Raw genomic sequence first — 7,051 nt, forward strand, 5'->3', positions numbered from 1 at the left:
GTTTAATTCCTTTGAAAGTAATTGACTAAGGGAAAATTTTATTGATATACTGTAGGACTTGAGGAACCAATAAAAGTAATATTTATGAAAAACAGTGCAAATTTTAGAATGATAAACAGGATCTTTCCTACTTAAAGACAATCTCTAGAGTAATCATTATGAAAATAAATTAGGCAAATTTGACAAATAAGGAATAAAAGAAGGGATAAACATTATGGTTACCCATAAATATTGAAGAGATAGTAAGAAAATGTTATAAAATATTTTTGCTGTTATATTTCATAATTTAGATGAAATGTACTTTCATTAAAGATGTTCACACAAGAGAAACAAGCAACCAAAACAGCCTGTATCTATTCATGAAATTGAATTTTTCCTTAAAAATTTTGCACAAGACAAAAAATGTGAGAATTCTTTTCACAATGTGAAAAAGATACTTTTCCTTCAGACTGAAATGTAGACAGAATGTATGTGAAATCTTCTCAACCATGCAGAAAAGACAACCTTTTGAGAGATAGTAGAGCAAAAACAGAAAAAAAACCTGCATCCCAGGATAATGGCATGGAAGAGAGCAACCCAAACCAAAGTCTGCTCTGTTTATCTAAGGATGATTCTTATCCCTTTGTTGAACCCCACCGTTCTGAATCCCTTTATCATGCAAAAATAACATGTACCAACAAATACAGTTCTTCCATATCCCAATCATGTTACCTGATGAATCTTTCATTTTTTACAAAGTTCTTTCCTTCTGTAAATACGATTGTACTTATATATTTGAAAGTTTCAGCTGGCATTGCCAAAACTACACTCTTCTCTTACATATCTAAAGAATGTCTGCCAGCAATATATAACTCAGTGACACCTATTGTTTTTGTTTATTTTTAAAAAGTTCAAAAAATGCTATATTTTTTCTGTAATAAAAGTAGCATGTTTTCATAGAAACAGACATGAATAGAGAGGTAATGAAGAATATGAGCTCTAAATTCAGCCAGTCTGGGTTCAAATGTGAACTTGTCTTTGAAACTGTGGATTGATGATCAATGATTTCTATAATTTCTGTGGGCAGAGAGATACATCTGCAAAGTTCAACCATTCAAACATACTTATTGTGGCACTCTTCTATGGCTTGGATAAATAACTGAAAATAACTGGCAGAAATCATGTACTCATAGAGCTTTCATAGTGGAGGAACACAGAAAAGAAACAAATAGTGTAAGCAAAATATATAGACTATTAAATGGGATAACTTCCAGGAACAAATGTTCCAAGTGGGAGGATGGGACAGTTGCAATTTAAAATAAGGTGGTAAGGAAATGATTTATGAAGAAGAAAATGAGAAAAGATCCATGGAGTATGAAGGGAAGGGAATTTCAGGAAAAAGAAGTGAAAAACTCCAGGTAGCATCAGGACTAATGGATATAGAGAAGTGTAAAAAAGTTCCTTGTGGCTGTTCCATAATGATAGTGACATACTCAGTGATACAGAATGAGTTCCTAATAAAAAGGACAAGGGCAAGATAATTTTTCATATGCAGGCTTTTGTAAAAATATTTAATTTTTCCATTAGTATGATGGGAAGTCTTGTAGGTTATTTGAAGAAAAGTAACATGATCCTACTTACTTTGGTAATAGTATGACTGGCTCCTACATCGAGATCAAGCTCAAGGGGTATAAGCCAGAAAACAGGGAGACAACATAGAAGGGTATAGAAGGTTTCACCAATAGTTTAGAGACTGAGATGATGGTCTTTGGACAAGAGTGGTGGCAGAGGAGGTGTTGAGAAATAGTCTCACTTCAAATTTTTCTGTAGAGAAAATCAGTATGATATGCTAATGGACTGGGCATGAGGTGTGTGACAGAAAATCCCAGGTGACCCTTAAGAATTTACTTGACAAATAGGAGGATGGCTTTCTATTAATGGAGATTAAACTTTAGGTATTGCAAGTACCTATTCGAGAGTTAGCTTGTGAAGGTAAGTCAGGTTAATTATAAAACCGAGAGCTTTTTTATTATAGCCTGGCATTAAGTAGGTTCTCAGTAAATCTAATATGTTTTTACAAATATTATATTAAATCAATCATTTGCAAACAGAAGCTATTGTTCATACTTTATCCTACCATTTTCCTGTCCTGTTTTCTTCATCAATTAATGATGAAGAAATTACAATACAAGATGTGACATGGCACCAGAACAAAAGGATTTCAGATATGGTAAAAAGGGGAAATTTTACATTGTATATGTATTACTAGATACAAACTAAATAAGAGTGTACAGTACAAGCATTGAATCATAATGCAAACCATGACATATGATTAATAGCACAATTTAAATAGTTAGCACACTAATGAAAACTGTTAGTAACATGGGAATTTATTGGAGACCTGCAGTTTATGCATGATTTTCCCTAAACTTTCAACTTTTCTAATAAAAATAAAATTAATAAATGCATAAATATACACATAAATAAGCAAGCAAGCATGTTTTGCTGAATTTGGGGTAAAAATTTAGAAAAATATTCAATCACATGTTACACAAAATATGACATGCATTGATACAAATAGGGATGAGGGAAAATGCAAATAGTTTAGTGCTTTTATGTTGGTCAAAGTTGTGTTACATAGATTTAATAGCAACATAAGTGTTCACTGGACAATATTATAAGAGTGTAGGGTATTCTTAACTTAGTTAAAAATTAAGTATTTCCTGAGCTTTATACCGCCTACATAATTATAGAATTTTTGAGCATTTTTGCCAACATGTAACAACAAGATGCACTTTTTGTGATATTATATTTAAATGAAGGAATTACTGACAGTTATTAATACATCACGAATGTTGAGGTCTTCTAATCATTATCAGGGAGATGCAAAAGAGAGGATACGACATGCAGATTTTTAATTTGTTGAATTTATATAATTTTAGGTATTAAAATATTGCAAGATGAGGGTCTTGATCTCCTTCATGTACCAAGAAAAGATTCGTCTACCAACATTAAATGACAAAGTAATTATAAAGCATTATGCAGATGTGTAAAATGAAAACTGCAAAACAATAATAAAAAGAGAAAAATGTGTAACATATATAAATATAAACTTATACAAGAAGTAGTAGTCGAGAATACCATGAAAAAATATCAAACATAATTAGGATATTTCTATTTTTTTAATATTTTAAATAATTATCAAATTTTCTTTGAGGTTCACATTTACTTTTTGCTATTACTAAATTGTATAACAATATTTTCCAATGCTCTAATTAATTTTTAAAGTTGATTTCCCTTCTTAGCTATTTCTTTATTAATAAGACTAATCAGAGTACTTATGAAACACCAGTGAATGTTTTCATAACAAAAGAGTGTGCATTCAAAATTTTGCAAGACTGTAATTTTTCTGATTATGATGGTAACTGATTAACAGGATGTTATTAAATTCTCCATATTTAACCTCTGATTTAATCTTTACAATAACTCAGTGGATTTACAATTATGTTTTTTTCGCACTTAAGGAAACTGAGATTTATCAAGGGGAAATTTGCTAGAAAACCAACAGAGCTAAAACCCTAGATTGTCCTGTCAAAAGTAGCATTTTTTATGACTCAGCTATGTTTCTATTTTAAAAAGTAAATGGAATGATCCCTGAAAATCTTCTCCATAATACAATTCTGTGAATTTGGAACATGCATGGTTATTTCTATGATACATTTTGAAAGATGATGCAAAAGTTTTTTATATTGCTCTTAAAAACACATATATTTAGACCAATGATATGCCATATATTTTAAGGCTTTCTATTATTATGAAGATTTCTATCATATTCTTCAAAATATTCTAGATCATGTGTGGTGTAGGACAGATGGCTCAGAGTGAATGCAAATGAACTAAAGGGTGTCATTATATCTGAGAGTAAATTAATTATACTCAAATAAGAACAATGCTAAATATGATTAAATATTTAGCCTCCCCATCATTTAAATTGTCTCCTGCCATCTCTCTTCTGCATGAATCTAATGAGAGCATTTTTCACTTATTTGTTCCTAAGACTATAAATCAGTGGATTCAGCATGGGGGTTACCATAGTATAAAACACAGAAACCACTTGATCCTTTCCCAAGGAATAGGACTTCTTTGGTTTTAAATAAATAAAAATTGTAGTGCTGTAATAAATAGTTACTCCCAACAAGTGAGAGGCACAAGTAGAGAAAGCTTTGCACTTCCCTGAGGTGGACTTAATTTTCAGAATAATGGACAGAATGGACCATATGAAAGATTATGGTAAGAGACAGCAGTACATTTAAACTACTGACAATGAATAGCATGATTTCAGAGTCATGAGTGTCTGTGCAGGACAGAACTAACAGTGGAATTAAATCACAGAAAAAGTGATAAATTACATTGGATTTTCAGAAATGCAAACTGTTCATGTAAACAAGATTGATTAATGATTCAGTGAAGCCAGTCATATAGGATCCAGTGATGAGGACACAGCAGAGTCTCATGGACATGACAACTGGTTAGTTTAGAGGATTGCAAACAGCTGCATAGTGGTCATAGGTCATTGAAGAGAGAAGGAAAATTTCAGTGGCAGCCAAGAAGGAAAAAAAAGACATCTGGGTGAAGTAGCCCACAAATGAAATATATTTGTTGGAAGTCAAATTCTCTAAGGTTTTAGGTGCAATGACTGTTGAGTAACAGAGGTCAAGGAATGAGAGCTGGCTGAGGAAAAAATACATGGCTGTGTGAAGTTGGAGATCCAGGTGAATTATCAGTATCATCCCTGCATTGCCCAGCAGGTAATCAGGTATATCAGAAGAAACAGTGTAAAAGGACCCACTGGATTTCCCCAGATTCTGTCAATCCCAAAAGAATGAAGTCAGGCACATTTGTGTTATTCCTACTTTCCATAGCATTCACTCCTGTAAACTGTTGAGAAATCAAAGGTGATATTTTGTATAAATGTTTTGAAATTATATCTGTTTTGTGAATGATATGGCATTTAAAAAATAAAGTTTCTAGACTTAAATATTCAAAATAAATTAGTTTGCAAAGTATGACTGAAAAAATGAGCATGACTGTCCAATCTAAATTAGCCATAAATCATCATTTGATATTATGTAATAGAAGCTCATATATATCACATTATTAAAATGAATTGACATTTTATAAATGTTCTTTTATTTACCTACTCATTTGATAAAAATATTATACCATGGGTAATAGTAGTGCATAATCTTTTTAGAAAATAAAAAGGGCAGAGAACATTAACTTATCCAGACATAACCACAAAGACTTATGTTGGATCTGTGATTCCACCACGAATATGTGAGTCCAGAGATCATATTCATAACACTCTATTTCTAGTTAAACATAATTTTGGAGAACAGAAAAATAATCCTAGATGTATAGAGAACAATGATATGGAGATTTATGCTTCATTTGTTATTCTTTTGAAATCTACAGTGTTTAATAGAAATTACAGACTCAAAATTAAAAACATAAGTGACATTACTGAGGTGTATTAATACTACAGCACACACATTGCACTTAATTTTCAGATGATATATTTTTAGGGGTTATTTAAAATGAAATTTCTTCCAAAAATTATATTGATATATATATATATCTTGCTTGATGACTCTGAGTCCATCAAATCTATATTTTCATTTCTGCAAATGGAAATATACTTACTTAGGTATACTTACATAGGTAAGACCAACATGATATGTGTATGTATTTTCACACTCTTCTAATAATATTTTGTTTGTATTAGAAAGATTAAAAACCTCTAACTTTAAAAATACAATAATACTTACCATGAGCCAAAGTTGGTGAAAAACTACTTGCAGCAATTATCTGTCTAGAAATACATCGCTTGTTATTTTCTCACTGAAAAAATTGTAGGCTGTTTAAGAAGCCAGAACTTTCAGCAATATAATAATTAAAATCCTTTGAAATGACTTTCATTTACCTTTATGTACATGAATATCTAACCTAAAACATTTATTTTAGGTCCTGTTCAAATAGAAAGCTCTCCTGGAAATGAGGTTCCACAAGCTAACCAGGAAGCTACTGTGAATGCAGGCAGATCAGGGTATCTCTTGGTTTTCACCATGTTAGTACCATGGCACCTCTTATATTGTATGTTGCTGATAATGCAACATTTGATAATCTCTGGGACCAATTTCTGTTGATTGAAATGATTCCAAGGATAAAAGTTTGAAGACTAGTGCATGTTAGGTTTGTAACACAGAGTTGCTTTCCCCATAGAAAACACATAATGTTGAGCGACATACATTGGTCTTCTTCTGATGTTTTCATTGATGTTTGGGTAAGAGGAAAGGAAGACATATCTAGAGATAAACTTAATTAACCTGTAGCTGAAAAGCCAGATGCTTACCATTGGAGATAGAATAGCACATTTTTCAAAATGACACATTTTTATATCTAAAATGTGACACAGTCATTGGAGTAAAGATTGCCTGTTTCAAAAAATTAGAATACAACAAAATTCAAATAGAAAAATTAGTATTGTCAACCCAGATGTATTTACATCCGATTATTTTCCTTTGTGCATATTTACCTTTAGGGTAATATGCATTTATATATTTTTTATCACACGCATCTTCACAAAAATTCTGATTTATTATTGAATATATATGATACACTTGACCTGTGTTATATGAGACTTTTGTAAAGCTCACACATATTGTATTTTGTATTGGCTGGTACAGCATAACCAACTTATTTCTAGGAATGTACAACAGCTGATGAATGGGAATTTTTGTGGCACCAAAAGGAAAAAAATGGTGGAGTTTCATCTTTCACTTTTACCAATGTCGCTTACAACAGACATACTATTGTATTAATCAAAACAATGTTTGTGCAACTGTGCAGTGTATTGCCTTATATTTAAAGTAACATGTGAAGAAAGTAAAAATAACAGTGAGATGAATCAGCAGGCTGATGCCTGACTTCATCTCTACATAACCACATAAGGCATCTGTGAATCCTACATTAATGAGTGATAATAAAATCACTTTCTATTTTGCTTTATAAT

At 31.5% G+C, this 7,051-nt stretch overlaps 1 pseudogene; it reads right to left on the bottom strand.

Moving 5' to 3' along the window:
• Window positions 1-3,961: 3,961 nt before the first annotated feature.
• Window positions 3,962-4,899, bottom strand: LOC143672840 (olfactory receptor 8H1-like; annotated as a pseudogene).
• Between the last annotated feature and the right edge of the window lie 2,152 nt (window positions 4,900-7,051).

The sequence above is a fragment of the Tamandua tetradactyla genome (genome assembly GCF_023851605.1).
Source record: "Tamandua tetradactyla isolate mTamTet1 chromosome 18 unlocalized genomic scaffold, mTamTet1.pri SUPER_18_unloc_1, whole genome shotgun sequence".
Lineage (NCBI taxonomy): Eukaryota > Metazoa > Chordata > Mammalia > Pilosa > Myrmecophagidae > Tamandua > Tamandua tetradactyla.